Source organism: Triturus cristatus, chromosome 11 (genome assembly GCF_964204655.1).
Source record: "Triturus cristatus chromosome 11, aTriCri1.1, whole genome shotgun sequence".
Taxonomy (NCBI): Eukaryota; Metazoa; Chordata; class Amphibia; order Caudata; family Salamandridae; genus Triturus; species Triturus cristatus.
Window position 1 is genome coordinate 842568242 of NC_140594.1, and position 24972 is coordinate 842593213.

The window sequence follows — 24972 nt, forward strand, 5'->3', positions numbered from 1 at the left end:
AACTTTCCTGCCTTCACAGGGTCCCAAGACTTCCCTTGATATCCCATCCCCTTGAAGTTGGAGTGGGTCAGGCCCTCCTCAATTTGCAGGTGTTTGTGGATCTTGTGAGGACTATTTTGCTTTTTTTATCATCTTTCCACTGGGCTTTTCCTGGGTTGAGGGCATGTGCTCACTTTTTCTTATAACCATTGTGGTGTTGGTTAAAAACCCAGGTTCTAACCCACTCATCAGCTGCCTCCTCTAGTTCCCTGGGACTAGACAGCTTAGGGTCCACTGAGTTCTGGCGCACCTTTTCTTGTATACAATGAGAGCCTCATAAGTGTTCCCTTGGTTACCTTGAATTCAACCCTCTAGTGCACTGAAGTGCACTAGAGGGTTGGTCCACAAAGTCCACCCAGGACTGTGCATTTACCTTCTGGGTGCCCTTGAACTTCACCCTGTACTGCTCTGGGCTAAGAAGAAATTTCCTGACTGGACATTTCCTCATGTGTGGGTAGGATTCAGTGTCTGCCCCCTGTAGGGGCAGGAGTCTATCCCTCCCAACTACTGGGATCAGCTCTCACAAGAGTAAACCCCAGTACTTAGAGTGGGCCTTTCTCATCTTTTAGGCCCTTTCAAATTCAGTCAGCCATTTGCCAACGTCATCCCCCTCTACTTACGGGGGCACTATCCTGTTGGAAAGCCTGGAATCAAACCCACCACCCATGGACATCTCCTCCTTTTCTTCTACTTCACTGCCACCATTTCTTCTCTCTTTCTCCCCTGCCCACTTCTTCTAAACTATGGCCAGCTTTCTCTCTTCCAGAGCTATGGAATCCAACTAAGCCTCAAGCTCTTGCCTTCTGAGGGCCCTATCTGTGTCCTCTGTGGGGAAGCTTCCCCATCTCCATTAGCTGAGTCTCTGAACCTGGTACTAGAAGCAATGGACTCATTGTCATCTTCCACCTGGAGTTTCTTGGAGGGGTTGGATGGGCCCTCTGCCCCTCCCCTTCATTCTCTGGAGCAGACCCTGCCCAGGCTTTAAAGGACCTATCCAACTCTGCTGTTCTGATTCTATTAGCAGCAGGTAGCCCCCTGGGCCTACAATCTCCCATCAGCTACTGTGAGGTTGGTTAGATTTGCCAGATCCACCTCCATGGTACCCCCAGTGCTGGGTCCCAAAACAAACTCTGCAAAAAGAAATTAGAATTAGAAAAATCGAAAATTGAATCAAAAACTGTTTCATCCAAATTTCAAAAGCTTTGTTCTAAGTCAATTTAGAGGATTTTTTAAGATCTTAACCTAATTTACTATATGGTGTAATTGAAACACAAGTACATATCCTCACCACTGAACACCAATTGTTGGAAAGTGGATTATTAGTTGGGGTAAGTATGCACCTACCACTAGAAATATGGACACAAAGGAATATGAGGTCTAGTCAAGGTCTTAATAAGGTATTCCCTTGCTCAGCCCTTGGTTACTGGCAACAAACAGGCAGGCTTAACTTAGGAGACTGGTGTGTGAAGCATTTAAAAACACCCATACATTACATCAGTAAGACACAACACACAATTAAAATTCACTACCAATTTATAAAAATAGGATATATTTTTATGATTAAAATGAAACCAAATCAACAAAATCTAATGTAGGGAACTGGAGATATTAATATTTTTAAACACTTTCTAGTACTTAAAAGCATATAGCACCAACTTGGGACATCTCGTCGTGCTTGAGCAGGACAAAGTCAAAGTTTGAGGCTGGCCTTGATTGAGCCTTTGTTGGATAGAAGCAAGGCGATTTGCTGCATTGCATGACAATTTCATAAATCTACCACATTGTGCTTTGCATATTACTATTTCTTCCCCCATACCTCTCTGTTACTAGCCTATGCAGCTTGCAAAGTGTGGCTGACTTTTAAAAAGACAGCAAGTAACACAACAGTGCACACTTAAGTGTCTCAAAGCTGCTGGGCCTCTAAACCTACATGTCCTACCATATACTAGGAACGTACAGGTAGATTGTTAGTGCAAATTGTAATTTCACCTAATTACCATATACATTTTTAATTAGAGAAACCTCTGCAATCCACCTGCCTTAATCTAAGCATGCTCCTTCGGCTTACTTTCAGAAACAACATAATACATTAAAAAGAAGAACACACACACTGCCCAACCTATTTACAGTTAACATTGTGCTATGCATCAGGATGGGAGGTATACTCATCTTTGTGCAGAGGGATTATAGAATTCGTACTGCGCAGGTAAGGGTAGAGCAATGACGCAGTGCTGTATGGCTGCCACGTCTTACAAATCATCCATCATAGCCTCAATCAACTCGATACAGGTATGGCTCGCTTTGAGAGAACTTGAATACAGAGGTACTTTTGAAATGAAATTAAATTGAATACAATTTAGAAATGAAATGCCTCATCAGGGTTAATAAGTGCTATATAAAGGCAATTTTTTACTTTTTGTCATAAAGGCCACTTTATTTGGAAGCAAGCAACTTTCGCACTATATAACTTCCTTCTGCATATTCTAAATTGCCTTAACAGCACCTGTCTAATAACTGCTATCTCACCCTCTTCCCTACTACATTCCAAACCCTCAAGGCTCTAAATCCCCCTTACCCTGCTGAATGTCACACACTGACAACATAGATAGCAATTAACTTCATATTTCCTGTTTTCTTACTCCTGAATCCACTTTGAATTCCTTTCCAGCATGCTTGAACTAGACTCAGACTGAATCTTAATTCTCTCACCTGCCTTAATCTGAGCTCTCTCGTTTTGCCAACAGAAAACTACTTTGAGGGATTCTTTCTGTATCCCCATCATTTCTTCCTTCCCCACAAGCCTTCCAAGACTTCCATCACCTCCACAAGATACAGCATGTTCCCTAACATTGAGAGTTGAAATCATCATGGTTAAAAACACACGGCGATTGCGTGTTATTTCTGTATGGCGCCCTAATCTCATATTCCTTGCATTACAAAAATCCGACAGGTCCCTATACATCTCTTTAAGTACTCTGTTGATGGCTACAGGCTTACAAGCTCCCTACTAAACTTTCCTGGCAAACAGTTGAGTCCAGAAAATATCTCCACATTCTCATTTACCTTTATCACCCTCAATTACCTTTTTACCATATCCTACACTGCTAAACCCAGAAGTTCAACTTATTTCTTCACATAACATGAGCATCAATTAGCTTCAATCCATTCCCCCTGTCCAATGTCAGGGAACAGACATCGGCCCATCATCTAGGACCAATGCTGGCCATAACATTGCTTCTTTAGATGCTCCGTGGTCCACTTAACTACTGAGGGGCCACAAACCATAGCATTTTTTTTAAAGTTCCTGAATGCTCTTAACAAACAAAATTATCAAACTTCATAGGGACCTGGTAGGGCCACCTGACCAGACATAACCCAAAACATATTTCAACCTCCATTGTCCCAAACGCATCTGACTGCTCCCCTCTCAGTCCAATTTATATCCCTTAGTGGCTGAACCTATCCTGAAAGAATGTGTGTCACAAAATGGCTGTCCATTTCTCTGAAGGAAGTACCGGAAAGCACCTACCTGCCCATCAGTGACCTCAACGCTGATGCTGAAAGCTCTAATTTTCCTATACCCATGCATTTCAGTGTACCTGCTGTAAGCCCCAACGGGGCAATTTACCTGGCAATCCTACAGTCAGCCATATACCTTTTCTACATAGACCGGTCCTGCTCCTAATCAGTTTTATTTGAAGTTGTTCCATTTTCAATCCCAGATGCTCTTGAATCAGTCCTGTGTAATCTCTGGTACCTGCACCCTTCGATATTGTAAATGCACGAAAGAATAAAATGGTGAGCATAGCACAGTGGAGCTGATGTTCCCTGAAAGATGTGCACACAACACTTGTCTGTCTCACAATCCCTCAAAGTATGTGAAGGGTGATCGTCTGCCTCCTATTTCATTTCATCCTCCTCTCTGTAATCATCCTTCTACAATAAGGCTCACAAATTCTCCTGTGTTCAGTTCATATTCCCAGAAGTATTTCCTATAGAAAGGTGACCCTGGCAGTTTACTGGTAATCGTAACTGGTGACAAATTCTTGCCTGTCAATGATGTTGCAAAGCTTTCCCACATCATCTTGCCTGCCACTGTACCTCTCCTTCTCTCCTGACAAACGTTTTCTACCTGCAAAGACAATTTTCTAGCATAAACATGTTCGCCAGTATGATTAGGCCCTTCTGTTCTGTTTCTGGTGTCAACCTACACAATTTTTAATAGTGAAAAGGAGACATTGCATCAGCCTCCTCATTCTCTAAGCCTGGCACCTGGTTAGCTTTAAACATGATTGTCCACTGTAAAAAGCATAAAATTAGGTCCCTGAAAAGATCCGTTGGTCTTTGGCTGACAACTTAATTACTCTGCTTTATGGACAAAGATGAACATCACTTTCTTGTTGCTTAGGTGTTTTCCCCATACTCTCACCACCAGTACAACTAGAAAGATTTATGGAAAACAATGCCATATTTGTGATCGTTCCGGTCATTTGTCCAAAGTTCTGTGCAGCAACTTCCTTCTAGTGCAGGCCGAAATCCCCCAGATGATGAGTCAGAAAAACATTTTACCATCCAATTGACCAGATGTTTCCGGTCACATTGTCAGGCTGTTAAAGATGTCCAGTGTTTAATTCCAGATCAGCATACCATGTTGCATGCTATCAGAGCTCCTTATCTGGCGATGTGATTTCATGGACCCTTAGAAAATTCTATTGGTTTACAAAAGGCCTTGCCTACAGCAGTCATCTTACCATCAAAGTTCAAGTGAGCAAGAACCTGTTGCAGCTTCTTCAGGTCACAATTCTTCCTGTTCACCACTTCCTGTAGCAAAACCCCAACAATGTGTCTGCTTGCAAGCAGGATTCCATGGCAACTGAGTCTAGTTGGCTGCCAAAGAATGTGATGAAAGTTTCTAGTCATTCTGTTTTCTCTGGAGGCAACGGACCGACAAATTCAGTGGTTACTTTTTCCAGAATGTAGAGCAACTGGTTACGCTCTCCATAATCTCCTGCTCTGCCTACTTAAAGAAAATCATTGAGGCAGTACAGCACTTGCTCAGACCCAAATATTTCTTTCATTGTCCATTTTAGTCATTATCTGAATGGCTCAAAAACTGCATATGCAGAAAAGCACCACACTGGCACTGTTTTCCGATGACGTTCATACCTTGAAACCGTTCCGTATTACGTAAACAATGACTGAAATGCCAACTTTATGTGAGACTTAGCCGTTTTGATCCAAATACCTCCACTTTTTGGTGAATCGCCTGCTTGACTTTGTCAGTACTAGAATATGGAACTGAGCATTCATTCTGATCATTGTAGACATTAACCAAGATCACATCAGACCATGAAAGGGGGTGAATCTGTCTAAATTCCCCTTTGCTTTATTCAGAATTGAACACAGTGGTGAAATGATCAGTTTATGAAGGCGAATCCCACTGAAAGATCCTGTCATCTACCACCTAGGATGTTGTTCATTAGTTTATTCTGTACAATGTCTGTCATGCCATTCAGTGCATTCATGTGAAACTACACTGAGCAGCCCTGCTTTCAACCAACCTCCAAATGGCTACAGTTGGAGCGATTCCTTTTCATAATCAAGAGACCTGAACCTGACAGAGGAAAGTTTTACCCTGATCTTTGACCATCGGAGAACCTAACCACACAGTGAGTAGCTGCTCTAATCCTCCTGGTTATTTTCGCATGATTTCCCTGTAGCAGGTAGCTTGACATGGTCTTGCTCCGTTAAAGAGCTGTGGAGTAGAATTGTTGGTGGTGTCATTTGGAGGGGTGGGAAGGATGCAGCAGGGATCAGTCAATGGCTCTTTTTGCCTAATGGGGTGGCTTCAAGTTTTGTAGCTGAGAATGTTGGCTGCACCCCCAAGGATTTTGGTAATAGAACCATAAATGATGAAGTCAGCCTTGGGGAAGGGATAACAATTGTGTGACACAGAAAAAAGGGAGGTGAGGCAGAGCAATTCTAACATTACTTCCAGCCTGTTGCAGTTTTTAGAGTTCTAGTTTTCCATTTTGAAATACTTGTGAGAGACTTTTGATAGCACTTAAAATACAATTGGGACAAAGTGCCTCTGAAAAAGTTTCAAATATGGTTCCTTGATTCTACACAAAGGTCTGTCGGGCCCATCAAAGCTACACTAATTTCCAGGCACTGGTTGTTTAATATTTAGAGGAATTGAGGGATCAGCTCTACACCATTGTGCTAACTGTCCTTGCAGAGCAGGGTGGAAGTGGAGCGGGGAGCATAGTGCAACGGGATCCTAGTGACTATAGGCTGGGTCCTGAAAGATTATTTTGTTGGAACTGTTGAAGTCAAAATGGTAAATTGGGTTCCAAACTATAGAGGTAGTTTTGTGTTCAGGAACAAACAAAATCAATTCGGCTGATCACTCATCTTTTATGCCAACCTTCAGTCATGCCTACAATAAAAAAGTATGCAGCTGCAACTTAAATAGAACCAAAACCCAAGGTAATAAAAGGTAGCCAAGTAAGGGGACAGAAAGAACATATCAGCCGTTACATCTCCCTCTGTTCCTACTCATGACAAAGACAATAGAGTTGTTGCCCTAGTTTGTAAGTCAACCTCAAATGAAAATAAACATCAACCTAAGTCTCCAAGACTAACAAAATCATTCCAATGTTCACAAAACCAATCTTCACTGCAGGAAGATAACACACCTCACCACTGGTAAATTCATTAAGAAATTATGTTGAAAAGCATTGTAAAGGTAGAATAGTGGGGCTTTGGAGACCATCCACAGGAGGCATGGAGAGTTCCATCACACAGGATGAAGGAAACTCACAGGAAATAAGAGAACTGGAAGAGCTGGTGATGCCGGGCACTCAAGTGTCATTATTGCAGTACTTATTTTTCAGATCGCTAACGATTAACATGAACCCACATTTCTTCCTCTCCACAACTGAATTTCAGAATCAATCTATCTAAGGAGTCTAGGACAATTGAGGATCAAACCTATCTAATCAACCAATTGTTAATATCACAGGAATTTATTAACCTTCCCTCCTCAAGGGTAGAAGAAGAATGGATTGATAATATAAACTTAAGTGCCTCAACTATAATGAATACTTCTGCCACTCTACTTCATCAATGCTCACCCTCTAATTTTGATTCAGGGACCTTGCATGGAATTGTTGAACCATTGATAGTGGATTATGAATCTGTTAATGCCCATATTTTGCACTTTAAGGACATTTAGACACTTTAAGGCAAATATTGAATGTATACCCTCTTTACTGATGCCTGTATGCAATGAGTATGTTTCTTCAGCATCAGAAACCTATGACATAGGCCTTCCACAGAATTAATTTTTTTTCTTTCTTTTTTTCAAGAAATATACAAGCGTCAAAATGTTTACACAGCTTTATGCCAACAACCCGGAGGCCGGCAGCTTATTACTAGCAACAGTCTTATCAGCCAAACACAGCTTGTGTGCCTACAACCCAACGGGCTGGCAGCGTTATAACAGATCTGTTGTAAAGCATCCACTATACCCATAACATCTGTTTACGCAAATGTGTACATTTGAAATCTAAACATACCAACAACCCTACCCGCCCCCCCATCTGCCCTCTCCTAGTTTGTTTCGACGCTACCCAGCACGCCACGCAGTTACCTTGGCTGTCACCGTCCATCTAGCTCTGGAATCCCCAAGGTGTCTTGAAATCTCAAAAAATCTCACTCTGCACTACCCGAAATGTACTACGCATGCTTTATGGACTAGTTCTGGCACACATACTGTGTCGATCTCTCCAGTTTCTATCTGCCTAGCACTTCAGAAGGTCAGAGCCTCCCTTGGCCAGCCAGGCCACTAGTGTTGACCAGATGTCTGCCGGTCTGGATCTTGTGGTTAATATTTAAATTACCTGTACTATTTTTTATGCGGTAAAGTCTAGTAAGAATAACTCAGTCAAAATAAGAGGCAGAATCCGTGGTATTAGAGGTTCTAAAAAGGACTTTATTCCTTACAAAGGAATTATAGTTCGAACCAGGCAATCTTATTCCATCACCACGAAGGTTCAGGAAGGGATAGGCAATACATTATTGACAAGTAACAATATATATAGGGAAAGCATTGCATTAAGACAGATGCAGGAGGCGTAACAGCTGATAATACAGATAAGAATACACATACGTAATGAAAATAGGCGTAGATGCAGGCGTATACTAGAAACGTCATTTAAAATGATGTCACAAGTGGGTGGATCCATAAGAGAATCCTGCAGTGTCAGCAGAAATATTTGGCAGAGATGCGCGCGCAGCCGCATGACGTGTGATTGACGTACAACTAGAGGGTGAAGGGGAATTGACATTTAGCTCTATATGTGGAGACAGAAGTCTGGGGGGTCAGGTCAACCTAATCCCAAATTGTATCTAATATCTTTGTTTAAGGAACTGGTTTATCCAAAAGGAAAGGTCCCTCGGACGGAATCTATTCTATACTGACTGTTAGTGCATGTACAAGCGTCTATGTGTCTACATGAGATGCGAGGGGGCAGGAATCCTCCATGGTAACAGGAGCTATGAATTACTTGCATAGAGATAGCGAGGCCGAGCCTTTTGCTCGGTAGCTGGAGGGATGTTTACCTAAACTACTAGACAGGAATGCATTGGATGAGGAGCGGAGCAGATAACTTGAAGGCTGAATACAGTTTTTGGCAGGCAACAGGCCGCGTCAGGCACCGTTAGCCGCGCAGGGAGTAAGACAAAGTTCATGGACACGGATGCAGGTCCAAGCTGGAGCATTTCAGAGGCAGAAGCAGAAAAAGGCTTGATGGCAGAATTCAGGGCCTACTCGCCCGAACTATAAAACTAGAAAAGTGAACCACATAAAGTCGGTGGCCTTTCATACTTAGGAATGGCATATTCGACCCATTCATGGCGGATCTGAAAGAGGGCATGTTGACGTTGGACGCACATGTATTTGCGTCTTCATAGCTGGAACTGGAGGGAACATACATGTACTTATAGCATGTACATGGAGCCGTTGGGGTCTAAGATAGGGGACACAATTGACCATAAAAATTCATATTTCCACATTCCCTCCTTGTCCCCTACGGACCCTCATGAAATATCCATCTTCATCAATCCATCAATCTGTTCATATAGCATCATTTGTTCTTCTTTCTTCTTCCGGGATCTTGAATGAAAATTTGAAGGCGGGATACACGATGTGGCACACAGACCACAAATCGCTGGCCCACATTGTAGACACAAGCAGCAACTGAATAGTATGAGAAAGCCAATACCTAGGAAGGATAGGATCCTCCATCCCCAGGCTGACAACACGCTCCAGAACCAACCGGACCAAGTCCAGGTGCCTGGATTCTGGTGTATCTGGCTTACGATCTTATGAAGTCGAGTTATGGCTTTATATACTGACGGCGCGTTTTCTGGTATGAAAACACAGCAACTTGATCCGATGACTCTACAAGCTCCGCCCCTATCGGCCAGGATGACGTCAAGGACAAGACGATTTTGGAGAACAACAATCCGCATCGCAGACTGCTCCTCTGTTAAGTTGCCTAAAGCGGAAGTAGTTTCATTCACTACTGCTTCAAGGGTTCTAGTTAATCTACGTATCAGCTTACTATTAGTGACTGTACCTATGTAGGGAAAGAAACCTTTATTGAAATCTGTGTATTTCTCCCATGCTGTTTCAGTGTAGTCGACAATCGGGAGATCTCTCTGCTGTCTATTGTGTACTAAATGGGTGTTCCTATGATAATCAGGCGGGGCTAGGAAAACAGGTGGCAGAAGGAATGCAATGTAACAGGTACCATCCCAATCTAGGGGTAGGCGTATGTATGCGGTGTGACCACAGATGAAGTAGGAGTGACGAGAAGCTCTAAATGTAGACTTGCCCTTATCACTGAATTCTATTACAGTGGTACATTTACTATGGCCCATGTGTATTGAACCATTTTTTCTTACACATAATTCGCCTCTAACTGGAAATACTGACATAGTGGGCAAGACTGATGTGGCTTCGGATTCAACATTCAGGATCATGAGATTAAGTGTAAAGTTACCTAATCCATATACTTCATTTTCTAGATCAGTTCCTGTTCTTTTGGGAAGTCCCTCCTTGTTAGGGTAGCAGACTTTAAGTAAAACTAGGTTCAGGTTTCCCCATACCCAATTGTCTTGATAAACTACTGTATTTGAATCTAGGGAATTAATCAAACTAAACCATGCTCCACAGGAGCCATTATGTGTGAATGGATACGGAAAGAGGGGCAGAACTCCCCTATATTTCTGATAGGGAGGGAGTCGGCCACATATCCAACAATTTGTAGCATTGCTGGTCTGATGAGAATGATGTAATATACTAATGAATGTGTTGTTGCGCAGCGCAAATCTATAGGACAACTCATGTGGGGGTAATTCGCTAAAAGAATGTTCGGCAGTAGCATTGAAAGCACGCTTGGAGATAGGGTAATACATGTGTAAAAATATACTGACACTAATAATCAGAAGACTTAGAAAAAACATAATCAATAATGTCACTATGCAGTGACTACGAAGTGATTTACAGTACGCCTGTTTCTTGAGCTGTTCCTGTCTATTTCTCTCTCTATTTCGGTCTAGAGGATACATGTCAGAGACAAATTCAACTGATTCACCTTGGAGAGGACTTAAACAATCAAATTGTCTGACTTGCTAGACCTTAGTTTCAGTTTATAGTTTTCACTCTCGGTCTTTTCAACCAAGGGTAGTTTTGAATCAGTCTGTGAGGGAATGCAGGGCTGAGGGTTCACGTCGGACGGTAGTCCATAACATTTTTTGATGTGGCTCGAGTGCAACCACCCTTTACGTCCCTCAATCTTCACGGCTGTCCTTGTGGTCAATAAGACGAGCTTCGGCGACTGCCACCGAGGCTCCAGCTGGCTCCTCCTGTCAAAATTCCTCACAAACACGAGGTCCCCCGGAACCACGTCGTGGGGCTTCACCTCAGTGTTGTCGGGAAAAGCTGCAGCTACCTGTGAACGACAAGATTGTAGTGCAGACATCAAGGAAGCCAGGTAATCTGTCAGCATATTACAGTCAACATCAGTGATTTTACGAGGTATAGGCGTCCCCCACATATTTGGTGGTCTACCAAAGATCACCTCATACGGGGATAGCCCTGTTCGAGAATGTGCTACCATTCTCATGTAAAAGAGCGCAACTGGTAAGGCTACTATCCAGTCGACACCTTTTTCTCTACATACTTTGGACAGTCTAATTTTCAGAGTTTGATTATGTCGCTCCACGAGACCTGCTGCCTCGGGATGTCGGACACAGTGGAATTTCCATTGGTAGCCTAACAGAAGTGAAACATGTTTCATTAGCTCGGATGAGAACGGCTGGCCATTATCTGAGTACACGATACGGGGCAAACCATACCGTGGGAAGAATTCTCGAACTAACTGTTTGGCAGTAGTCGGGGCAGTGTAATCTGAGACGGGATACGCCTCTGTCCACCGGGAAAGAGCGCATACAACTACGAGGACATATTTGAATCCTCGACAACGTTCCATCTGGATATAATCCATCTGGAGGACTTCAAAAGGGTGATCGGGGGGTTGAAATCCACCCTGGTCTACAGGTACGCCTTTTCCTGGATTGAACTGACAACAAATCATACAGGTACGTACTTTCTGTTTAGCTGCTGCTCGCAAGTGTTTATTGAACCAAATGTGTTGAATACTGTCTAGCATAGCTTTCTCTCCTAGGTGCGCTGGACTATGTATTGTGTTAATGATGACCTGAACCATTGAGTCGGGGAGAAACCATATAGATTTTCCCTTCGTCATCCATCCTTGATCCGTTTGGATCCCTCCTAATTCAGTCCATCTCTTTATTTCTTCTGGTGTAGCATGTGTCTGTATGTCAATTACATCAAGGGCGGGATCCTTAACTGTCATGCAGTGTGTTGGTGTCGGAACTATTGTCTTTGTCGTGTCAGTTGGATGAGTCTGATTCTGAGCAGTCTGTTTAGCTGTTCTGTCAGCTAGGTCGTTACCCTGAGAAATAATGTCAGTCACTTTTGTATGGGCTTTACACTTCATAATCGATATTGCAGTAGGCAGATGTATTGTATCTAACAGAGCTTGAATAAGGGGACCGTGCTGGATGTGGGCACCGTGAGAAGTTAAATAACCTCTCTCTCTCCAAAGTACGCCGAAGTCATGGACGACTCCGAATGCATAACGTGAATCTGTGTATATGTTGACTTTCTTATTTTTGGCTTGAATACAGGCTTGTGTCAGAGCGAAGAGCTCTGCTGCTTGAGCTGACAAGGTATCGATACAATTCGTTTCAATAATTTCAGTATCTGTTGTGACTGCATAAGCGGCCACTAACTCTCCGGTATTTGTTCTCATGCATGAACCATCTACATATAATGTCAGGTCTGGATCTGATAACGGAATATCTGTCAAGTCTTGTCTGGGTTTCGTCGTAATAGTAATAACTTCAATACAATCATGTGCCAATGGGTCTGTTCCATTTAATGGCAAAAGTGTGGCAGGATTTAATGTACTACAACGTCTGATTTCTATGTGTGGCTGGAACAATGTTAATTCATAACCCGTCAGTCTTGCTATAGTCAAGTGTTGTGTTTGGGTCCGGTTCAGGAGAACCTCTACTGCGTGTGGTACTTGTACTGTCAATTGATGTCCTAACACTATGGCATCGCTTTGTCTGATTGCTAAAGCTGTTGCTGCGACTGATTTCAGGCACGCAGGAAGAGCCTGAGCTACGGGATCTAACGTACTAGAAAAATAAGCACATGGCTTGTGTGATCCTGCTTGTTCCTGCGTGAGCACTGACAAAGCAGTACCTTCACGTTCTGTAACAAAAAGTGTAAAACGTTTGCTGTAACATGGCGTTGCTAAAACAGGTGCTTGGCATAAAGCTTTCTTTAAGTTGTCAAAAGCTTGTGTATGTTCCTGAGTCCAAGGGAGGACAGTCGATGTCGCTGCCTCCTGTGTTGTCAACTGAATGAGTGGTTTAGCTAAAAATGCATATTGGGGGATCCACTGCCTACAGTACGAAGTGAGGCCTATGAAGGCCCGTACCTCCTTTTGTGTCTTGGGTGGTGGCATGTTTACAATTAACTGGATGCGATCAGGTGTGAGCTGTCTCCCCCATTTGGACAGCAAGTGCCCTAGGTACACAACTTGCTGGACACAGAATTGTAGTTTCGAAGGGGACACTTTGTGCCCCTTGTCGGCTAAGAAATGTAAAACCGTCAGTGATGCTTTTTCACATTCAGGTTCGCTTCGTGCGGTGATCAGCAGATCATCGACGTATTGAAGCAGGGCAGTGTTAGCTGGCATGTGAATACTGTCAAGTTCTCTTTTCAGTGCTTGGCTATAGATGCTGGGGCTTTCTGTGAATCCTTGAGGTGCGCGTGTGAATTTAAAACTTCGTTCATTTAAACTGAATCCGAACAAATATTGGCTTTCCGGATCGATTGGGACGCTAAAGAAAGCGTTCTTGAGATCAATTACAGTAAAGAACGTTGCTTCTGAATCTATGGCCGTTAATAATGAAGAGATATCTGGGACCACGGGGTATTGTGGTACAATGCATTTATTTAATTCTCGCAGATCAATAACTAATCGATATACTGGTGGTGCTTTTGGATCAGTTCGTTTAAGAATCGGAATTATCGGGGAATTACATACATTGGAGTCGGTTTCTACAACCACTCCTTGTGCAATGAGCTCGTCAATGATTTGCAGTAAAGCCACAACAGCATCTGGCGGTAATTTGTATTGTCGCATTCGTGGTAGTACCACTCCTGTTTTGAGTGTGACTCGATATGGTGTAATGTGCATACAACCTACATCAGTGGGGCCTTGTGCCCATAAATGTGCAGGTAGATTCTGTAACCGGTGATCCATGTCTCTAGACACGTAGTGACCCTTAAAGTCACGCAAAAAGAGTCGCACTCCTTCCGGAGAACAACATATTACAGCTCCTAGAGCCTTCAATGTTTTTATACCTAACAAGTTTTCTGGACATGATTTCGTAAGCAATAGATCTGTAGTCCGTGTTAATGGACCGACTGTAAATGCAAGTGGTTGTGATACTTCGTTAACAGTAGGCTTTCCCGAAAAACCAAGGGAAATATTTTGTGAGCCTGAGAGGGGTACCCCTGGAACTTCGCTGTGACGGATAGTGGTTCTGCTTGCCCCTGTATCGAGTAGAAACTTTCTATTTTTCCCTAATAACTGACTCTGTACATAAGGACCCTCTTGATCTACTGGAACCTCAATAAGGGGTAAGCCAACTTCCCTCTCTAGGCTATTTCATGTGTAGCGCTGATACTCTGGATAGTCATTTTGTGCATACTGGTACATCTGTTGTGTCGTGTTTTGTGTTGCAGCAATAGGCTGTGGCTGTTGTTGTAATTGTTGTTGTGGTTGTGGTGCGGTCTGTTGTACAGCTGGCATAGGCTGTATATTCTGAGGTACTTGTTGTTGGATCTGATCCTGTCTAGGCGGACGTGGTCTCTCTTTCGTTATACCCGTAGAGATATTATGTTTCAGAACTGCGCAATCGTGTATATAATGACCTGGCTGTTTACAATAGTTGCATGTCCCTCTAACAGGACCTACTGTATCATTTGACTGTGTCGTACCCTTTTTATGACCGTCAGATGGAACTGACTGGGCAACAAGCATTTTCATTTTCGTGTCTTTCATACGTCTTTGTTCATGTTCTTGTTCTTCTCTAATTCTATTGTGATGATATTGTAACATTTGTAACATCTGTGACGGTGTGTTACCTTGCCAAGTACTCTCGAATTTTAATACTCTACTCTTAACTTGTGGCAGGGAATTCTCAACTAATTTTGTCACAAACAGATGTGGATACGATTCACTACTTGCTTTTATGCCACTATTAATACCAAAACATTTTTCAAACCGGGAATAGAAATCACTAGTGTCTTCATCTTGTTTTTGTTTACAGGCTGAGATTGCACCCCAGTCTTCCTTTTTCGTAGTTAATAAACGTGGTAGTACCTGCACTAATAATCCTGGTAATGCTGTAGTCCTTTCCCCAAGCCCTGAACCTGCAGCTCGGGCCTTTTCTTCGTTTTCTAATACTGTCCAATCTATCTTTTGGTCTCCCACCTCCCATTCCTTTTCCTTGAGTTTCTCGTAAATACCGGCAGGCAATAAAACTTTCAATATTTTCATAATGTCGGGATAAGTATACTCTCCCATGAGTAACATATCTTTTATCTCACGGTGGAAACCTGCTGGGTCTTTGTCATGGCTAGGTACTACTTTCTTCATTTCTAATAATTCAATTTTAGTTATGGGCGCGTACACAAACACGCGTTTAAAAATATTGTCCTCACCTCTGACTGGGTGCACTTCGCGTAAGGGATTCTGTCTGTCTATGTGATACGTTTTTCTTTCCTTGGGGGGAACTGAAACATGTTCTGGGCATATGAAGACAATGTACTGGTGTCGATATTCCAGAATTTCTTTAATTAAATCAGTACCTGAACCTCTCCATTTATTCGTGAGTAATTCCATCAATATATCAGGCAGGGGACCGGGATCGGAGTGTTGGCTTCTATATAATATAACGAGATGTTGTATCATGTATATACCAGCTAAACGCTGTTCGTCTGGGGTAAGATTCAAAAACGTGTGTGCCAACGCATCATCACTGTATTTTTCAGAACTGTCAGCCCATTGTACTGCTGACCTGGCTAATTCTTGTTCATCCATAGAATCGAGCATATGATACCCCCTTCGGTCTCGGAGTAATTTATCAGCAGCCTGGAATAAGTGTTCAGGGGACTTCGTATTTAACATAGGGGCTTGAAAATGTCTGTTACATTCTGGACGTATCGGACGTATCGGGTCATTAAAGTATCTGGTATTGTTACAAGGTCTTCCCCTACTTACATAGGCTATCGTTTCTAATTGTCCTGTGGGCATTTCTGATTCTTCCTCCTCCTCTCCCTCTGATTCAGTTTTGTCTGCCTCCATTCTGGCTTTATGTGTTCGCTCTACTTCTTTGCGGATCTTTCGGCACATAGCTGCTATACATGTCTGTTTATCATGTTTTCCCTCGGATATATTCTGACCCCATCGGGTAAGTACTTGCATTTCATCCTGGTCTACCTCGGACCTATCTCTGTCTCTGATCAAGCAGTTTATGAAGAAACGTAACAGTTGTCTCTGTATATCCGCTTTCTGGTATTCCATGGCTTCGTCAATACTTTCAGGGCCTTGCCCTGTTTGGACAAAGCGATATATATTGTCTAAATGTTTAATCATTCCTGGTAGCGTCGTTAAATATAGTGAAGCTCGTCGTATACGTAGTGATGATAGCAGCATTCTATCATTTTTACCGGGCACTGGATCATATCTACAATCTACAAGATGTTCCTTAAACATGTCGGACGTTGCTATTTGGGGTGTACGTTGGTTTGCTAAATCTCTAAGAGACGATTTACTTTGTGATGGTGGCGTGGCAAAAATTGCTGTCGCACCTTCTGAGGTACTAGGCACAAAAGGATTTGTGGGGTGTAAGGTAGAGACTGTGGATGCAGGAAAAGCGGTGGAAACAGATGAACCTGTTGGATTGTGCGGAGGAGTTTGTTGTTGCGGAGGTGGGGGCAGATGATCTCGGTGTTGAGCACCATCGACAGGTGGCGTGTGTGGAGGATCATTAACATATTCGGGAGCTGCATCGTCTAAATAGGAGGAAAGGAAAATATCTTTTGCGGTCTTGGGATGTACTTTAATCGGGAGTAATGGGGTTGGCAAATCTTTCGGTATTTCCGGGGTGGCCTTAGGTAAACCTTCGGCCAAAAGAGGATACATACCATTCATAAAAGTGTTTCGTTGTCTGTCTACTTGTTCTGTTTTTACTCGGATACCTTCCTCAACTAATACGTTTTCTCGGGCTCTATTTGAGTTCTCCCTACTTTTCTCTTCCAGTCTGAGCGCTTTCTCTGTGCGCCTATGCGATTCTTTACGCCATAACTCAATGGCATCTTTCTGTGACTGTCTGGCTTTCTTTTTCCATAATTCTTCTTCTACTCTCATGATGCAATCTGCATCCCATGTCCCAGCTGCGGGCCACCTCTGACTTTCTGCTAGATCCTTGGTGTAGTCCACCCATAAATCAAGATATAATACGGCATCTAGACCATGTTTATGATACATAAAATACCCTGGAGTGTCCCTAGGTGGAATGGGAACAGCTTCTTCGAGTACTCCTTTTCTAGTTTTGATCTGTCTTAATTTTGAAAAGAACGGCATCTTTAAACCTTGCTACTTGGTTCTTACTCGAACTGGACTTGAACACAATTAATACAATAAACACAATAATGAACACTCATTCATACCACAATTTTTGAACACAGTAAAACATTTAACATTTAACATTTAACTTTTAACGAACAATGATAATTAGAAGAAAACTAGTTACTGACATAATACTAATACTAGATGATATTGAATTATATACATGAACATACTGGATATACTGCTAAACAGTACAGATACACTGCTAAAACAGTGCAGACCGGATCTGTGTACCCAAACCCGTCAGGACCGGCACAAATTAATGTGCACGTCTAACTGCCTCCCCAGCAACGGTACTCACCGGGTAGCACGGAACGGAAGGCCTCGGAACTGAACTGAACTGGACCGGACTGGACTCGACTTGACTCGGAACTTCGGAACCTGGTGGGCCTCTGTATACCTCGGATCTTGCTCTCTCAGCTAGGCTCTGGTCGGGATACTTCGCACTTCTCACCGCCTCGTCTGGGTGTTGATCGCAGCCTCAGTCACCCCCGCTTGGCCGGAGGGAGATACAGGAAATCCTGCGGGTACGCGTTTTTGTCCGTCCAGCTGTGGCAGGAGACCGGGCCTGCAACGCACCTCCGGCGCGTGAGATGAGAAAGTGTCCCTGTTCGGGCGCCAATTTATGTGGTAAATATTTAAATTACCTGTACTATTTTTTATGCGGTAAAGTCTAGTAAGAATAACTCAGTCAAAATAAGAGGCAGAATCCGTGGTATTAGAGGTTCTAAAAAGGACTTTATTCCTTACAAAGGAATTATAGTTCGAACCAGGCAATCTTATTCCATCACCACGAAGGTTCAGGAAGGGATAGGCAATACATTATTGACAAGTAACAATATATATAGGGAAAGCATTGCATTAAGACAGATGCAGGAGGCGTAACAGCTGATAATACAGATAAGAATACACATACGTAATGAAAATAGGCGTAGATACAGGCGTATACTAGAAACGTCATTTAAAATGATGTCACAAGTGGGTGGATCCATAAGAGAATCCTGCAGTGTCAGCAGAAATATTTGGCAGAGATGCGCGCGCAGCCGCATGACGTGTGATTGACGTACAACTAGAGGGTGAAGGGGAATTGACATTTAGCTCTATATGTGGAGACAGAAGTCTGGGGGGTCAGGTCAACCTAATCCCAAATTGTATCTAATATCTTTGTTTAAGGAACTGGTTTATCCAAAAGGAAAGGTCTCTCGGACGGAATCTATTCTATACTGACTGTTAGTGCATGTACAAGCGTCTATGTGTCTACATGAGATGCGAGGGGGCAGGAATCCTCCATGGTAACAGGAGCTATTAATTACTTGCATAGAGATAGCGAGGCCGAGCCTTTTGCTCGGTAGCTGGAGGGATGTTTACCTAAACTACTAGACAGGAATGCATTGGATGAGGAGCGGAGCAGATAACTTGAAGGCTGAATACAGTTTTTGGCAGGCAACAGGCCGCGTCAGGCACCGTTAGCCGCGCAGGGAGTAAGACAAAGTTCATGGACACGGATGCAGGTCCAAGCTGGAGCATTTCAGAGGCAGAAGCAGAAAAAGGCTTGATGGCAGAATTCAGGGCCTACTCGCCCGAACTATAAAACTAGAAAAGTGAACCACATAAAGTCGGTGGCCTTTCATACTTAGGAATGGCATATTCGACCCATTCATGGCGGATCTGAAAGAGGGCATGTTGACGTTGGACGCACATGTATTTGCGTCTTCATAGCTGGAACTGGAGGGAACATACATGTACTTATAGCATGTACATGGAGCCGTTGGGGTCTAAGATAGGGGACACAATTGACCATAAAAATTCATATTTCCACATTCTGCTAGGCATTAACTTCCAATAGTCGGATAGCTGGTCCTTACAATATATCACTGCGTTCAGCCATTCCGCTATAGCAGGGGGCTGTTTTTTTTTTCAATGGATCGCCACCTGTCTCTTTGCCTGCAGTAGCAACATGGCCGTAAGCTTACGGGATTTCCTTGGGACCTCAGATACAAAACCTAATAGCGCCGTCAGTGGAGTGACCGGTAACTGATGACCTGTAATTTGCCGAATATGTCTGAACACTGCCTCTCAGTACCTTCCTATCGGGTCGCAGTCCCATGCCAAGTGGGAGAATGTGGCGCTAGGAACTCCGCACCTCCAACAGTTTGTGTCTGGGTGTATGCCCATGCGATCTAACTGTGATGGCGTTCTATATAATCTGTGCAAGTAATTGAAGTGGGTTAGCCTCAATCTATAATTAGGCGAAAGGTTTCTAGCTGCGAACAACAGTAGTGCCACTGCTTATCTGTGATAACAATACCTGAATCCGCCTCCCACTCTGCCTTAGCTGTGCGTTCTGTTAAAGTGATTATTTTTGCATTATGCTGTATATGCGCGTAATCAACTTGCGAGGAGACTGACTTGCAAGCACATTCTCCAACGCAGGTAGAGCCAATGGTACTTGCGGGAAGGACTCATACCGAGCACGGCACGCGGCCCGCAGTTGGTAATATAGGAGTGTATCTGATGCCGTGGGTGTTTGATCTTTGCACATCTGTTGTAGTGTTAGGAAGGTATCGTCGGGGAAAAGATCCCCACCCTTCACTAGGGCGTGTGCCTTCGCTCTGAGCGTTATCGCCTTGAGGCCTTCCACAGAATTAAATGGCACATTGTGATGAGACAGTGGTCTATATTTTTCATAGACCAACCATTACTGAAAGGAAAAGAGGGGGAGTAAACGGATGATTAATTTACCTTGCATTTACTCTACGTGTTCAATGCTCTCCATATTATTGTTAATTCTGGGGGCCTTGCATGGAGTTTTAGAACCATTGATAGTTGATTATGAATCTGTCAATCCCCATGTATTGCACTTGAAGGATATTTGTAAATGTAAGGCAAATAATGTATGTATGCCCTCTTTACTGAAGCCTATGTGCAATGAGCATGTTTTTAAAGCATCACAAATCTATGGTCTAGACCTCCCACAGATCAAAATGGCCAATTTTGACTATTCAGTGGTCTATATTTCTCATAGACCAATCCTTACTGAAAGGAAAAGAGGGGGAGTAAATCAATGATTTAGTTATTTTGCATTTACTTGAAGAATGCCGTTTCGGTGAAGAAAAATACACCTTGCGTACCAGAGAAGAAAGAGCGATGAAACCTCCTCCTGTAATTTCAATCTCACACATAAAAATGGAAAGCCTAAAGTTAAAGTTCAACAAGTAAAAAACAGTTACATATAATTTAAAAATACTGCCTCCTCATGTTCCTTTACTTGGATGCTATAAGGAAAGGGAAGAGAGCCAAGAAAGTAAAGCCCTTAAATAGATCTTGCTTACTATCAATCATAAAGTAAAATACAACTTTCTATCGAATAATATCAGAAGATCTCAAACAAGAAGATATTAGTAACTGGTAAAATGGAGAGAAAGTGCAAAAGTAGACTTCCACTCTAAGCTAGTAAAATATCTCATTCAAAATGATAAAGCAGAGCTGGTATTTTGATGCTATCAGAACATTTGATAGAAGATGAGAAACAATCCAAATCTTTATTAAGGGCTTTATCATCAGCAAGTACAACTACACAATGCCTAACTGGTTAGTTATCAAAAGCTAGAAACTGTAGAGGTTGATTCACACTTGTCCTAGTAGAAAGAAGACTTGAGGGTAGTAGTGTCAACAATCTTGCTTCATTTCAGAGTTAATATCTAAAGCTATCAAATAGATTTTCTTTCATTCAGAATAATGAATGTGCATTTTTAGCTGAGATAAATGTGAGTAATGTTTCTTGATATGGTAGCTATCCGGGCAGCCACAATCTGTTACCGTGAAATATCCACAGGTCCAATAGAGCTTGGAAGATAGTAACCCTTGATACGTTATTAATACAGTATGATGCAAGTTGGTTACAGGAAACAAGGTTGAGAAACAGGCCTATAATTCAAGGTATTGTGGGTATACATTCATCTACTAAACAAAATGAAGCAGGTAGACCCTTGGAGTGTTTGCAAACTACAATGTCAACTAAATTGGGAAAACATTGCAAAAATTGTAATCTGGTGTGCCTGGGATTTAGCATGTAAACTGGAGCTATTTGCAAAGACAATATTGCTCAGATTAGATTTATTGTGGTAATAAATATTTTTATTTGAGTAATTGATCAAGCATCATAGTACATTTTATAAATAATAATGAAGGGAGATGTACAAGACCTCTGCAATGTATTCCCAAACACACTGAGGGTAATCTCATGTGATTTTAAATTGTTAATTCCTGAAAATGTAGATCCATGAGCAAAATGAGTTTTGGCTGCATTTCAAGTATTGAAGGCTGTTTTTCCTCATGTAACAATCACAACTAGTTCTACAGAATTTCTACATTTTTTTACCTCATTTGGATTTGTCAGGTTGAATGGGCAATTTGAAAATGATTCTCTGGAGCACAAACATATGGAAATAGATATCAATAGAGCCCAATTGACTACATTTTCACCCTTGAGTAGTATTGTGATTGGGTCGGTGACTTTTGAGTTCTATATCATTTTGGTAGTGAGCACCAATGTTCTATTTAAAACCTTATTAAAGTGTGATAAAGGTCTCCCATTAAGATTAGACTACCCTAGATGACACAAGAAGGTTGGAAGAAAAGCAACTCATACAACTATTGCAATTTCAAAGTTATATAGATGGCATTGTCTATTATTCACTTGATTGAGGGTCGATAGATTGATATAACCAAGTCATTAAGGATATGGTTGCTTGTTTATAGCACTGAAATTTAACAAGCTTAATTCGTCAAATTTTAGGAATAAAAACTCTAAAGTAAGAAAGTGGATTGATAAAGATTGTCAAGATTTAAAGAATAATTAAGAAAGGCAAGGAAACAATTGAAATGGGTGACTGACCTTTTCAAGAATAATATAAAAATATACCATCAGCAAAGAAATCTATATATGTGTGAATGCTGAGCCCAAATTAAAATGGTCATTGTTGTAGAAGATGGTAAATAATGTTGCCACTTAGTTCATCTAGGTACTCTATTGCAGAGGAGTACTGGGTCGCTTACTTGGGAGAAATATATGGTGCAGGTAATAATGTTGTGTCACCCCAAAAATACATTAGTAATGATTCTTTGCTTAGTAAATTAATCCTAAAGATAGTATGAAAAACTATATATTACCTAAGCTTGAGAAGGGCAGCTGGATCGGACAACCATCCTGCAGGTAAAATTAAAGGGAATGTAAATAGATGGAAGAAAATACAATCAATTTTTTTTCATTGGGTAACAAAAATTGGTAGTTTTCTAATGAGCTGAAAAGGCTCAATTATAAAACCAATTCATAAAAAAAGTTATCTGTCCCAACTCAAAATTATCATTTAATCAGATTGAGTGATGTAGGCGCAAAGGTATACTGAAAAATAATCTTACAAGTTTTGAAAGACTGTATCGAAGAACGGAATTTAATTCCTATTGAAAGAGGAGGTTTTGGAAGGTTCTTCTACAGATGACCACTGATTTAGTTTATGGGTAATTGCATGTAAAACACCTGTGACGGATATCCTGTCTGCCGAAATATAAATCTCATATGATATAATTGGATTTATAATTCAGTGGTTGGGATATCCATCACTGTTGTGACGTAATACCCCGTCAGCCAAGATCTAAATCAGGCCCTTAGTCATAAGGGACTGTACTCAAATAGGTTTACAGGTGGAAAAAAAATGCAGTTGTGAATTAATGTTATTTAAATTGCTTAAATATTAATATGATCCCCCTTTAAGTCATGATTTCCAGCTAAAAGGTTCCCCTCAGAAGTACTATATAGAGCAGAACTTCTAATGTTAGAACCTAAGATTAAATGAGACCAAGTAGAGAGTCGCTTTTTTAAGTGTTTATTTTTATTTCCTTCAATGGCTATGATGCTAGTGGTAAGATCAGAACTGCACCTAACTGCATGATGTGGCAAAGCAGCTGTTCATATGTTGAGATATTTTAATAGGCTCTTGCATGCTGAACATAACAAAATCTCTATAAATTGCTTGTAACAAATTATTAACAGGGAGGGCTTCAAGGCTCAAATTGCACATAGGCAGCTATGCTCACTAGGGAAACAGTATATGAAACACGTAAATAACCTTCTGGGTCCCTTAGCTTATTCCAAATATATATTGAAGTACTTATCTCTGTCAACATCTAAAAAGATAGATATTAATTATTCGAAAAACAAGTGTTCGTTTTCTCTGATTAGCCTCTGATGGAATGAACATAGGACTTTCTAATAGATAACTGCTCAAGCAAATGCCAATACCAGAAGACATTCAAAAATGTAGAATTGGTTTAAATCCCTCTTATGCTATACCATCTGCAGTGATTGAATAAAACAAAATATTAGACACTACTGGTGAATGTTAAATTGAAAGTGTACCTCTGAGCATATAGTTCTGGGTTGCATAATATTAGTAAAATAGAATACTAAAACCACTGTTTATAGGACACTTTGAGTCGTGAAGCCACAAAATCTCTTATGATAAAAATGTTATTTTTACATGTGACCATTCCATTTGGACTTTTTGAAAAGCCATAAAGACTTTGAAATTGTGAATGCTATTTTAAACTGTTCCCTTGCCATTATGCAAAGTACTGTATGATTTTAGTATATTTTAAATTGTACCTACTGTGTGTTTTAAAGGCTAAAAAGCAATCTGTTCTTGTATTTTTAATAGGCTAGGGTTTAAATAAACTCATTTATGAACTTAACTCTCACAACATTGACTGATTTGTGAGCCTTTCTCTCCTCATTTGTGCAACCCGCCTGATCGGATTTTTTTCCAATCACTGTTCTATTGCTGTCATTCTAACTGATGTACTGGCCATTGCAAAACATCCTTCTCATATTTCCCCATTCCCAAAAAAACAGATTCTGCTGCCTTACTACCAAAACATTGTACCAGGGCTTATTTCCTGTTGCATTTCAAACAAGTGTGCCAGAATTTGCATTTGGATCAATTGAGTGCCACTTTGCTGAAATTCCAACCTGTGGCAAATTCTCAGCTCTTGACCTGCCCCCCTGAGGTACAGTGTTCTTGAAAGGGTGCATAGTGAAGAGATTGCCCACTTGATTTGCACCACTGGTATTGGCTGGGTTGGCATCATCAGTTGTAGCCATACCGCTTTGCCTTTCTCACCACATGAAGGGTCCAGACCTCTCCGGATTCTAAATTCTTCATAATGGCTGAGTCATGTTGGACCCACAAAGTGAATCTCTGCTGTCCTCATGATTCCTGGATATTGAACAATAATATACTGCTATCTATCTCTTTTTCACAAACAATGCTGGTGTAAATGATGCATGTTGCTGTTCATGCGTCAATGTTGGTAGGTTACAGATCCTTTGTCAACTTTATTTTCTTCAGCCTTCAAACCTTCTTTACACAATGTCTATTTATGTAATGACTTGAATATGTCAATGTATTAATTCGCCCATATCTTGCCTTCTGTACTTGCAAGAAGATGCCCCGCACAATGGTACTGCAATGCCCATGAAAGGCAGCTTAACAACTGCCACAGTGGC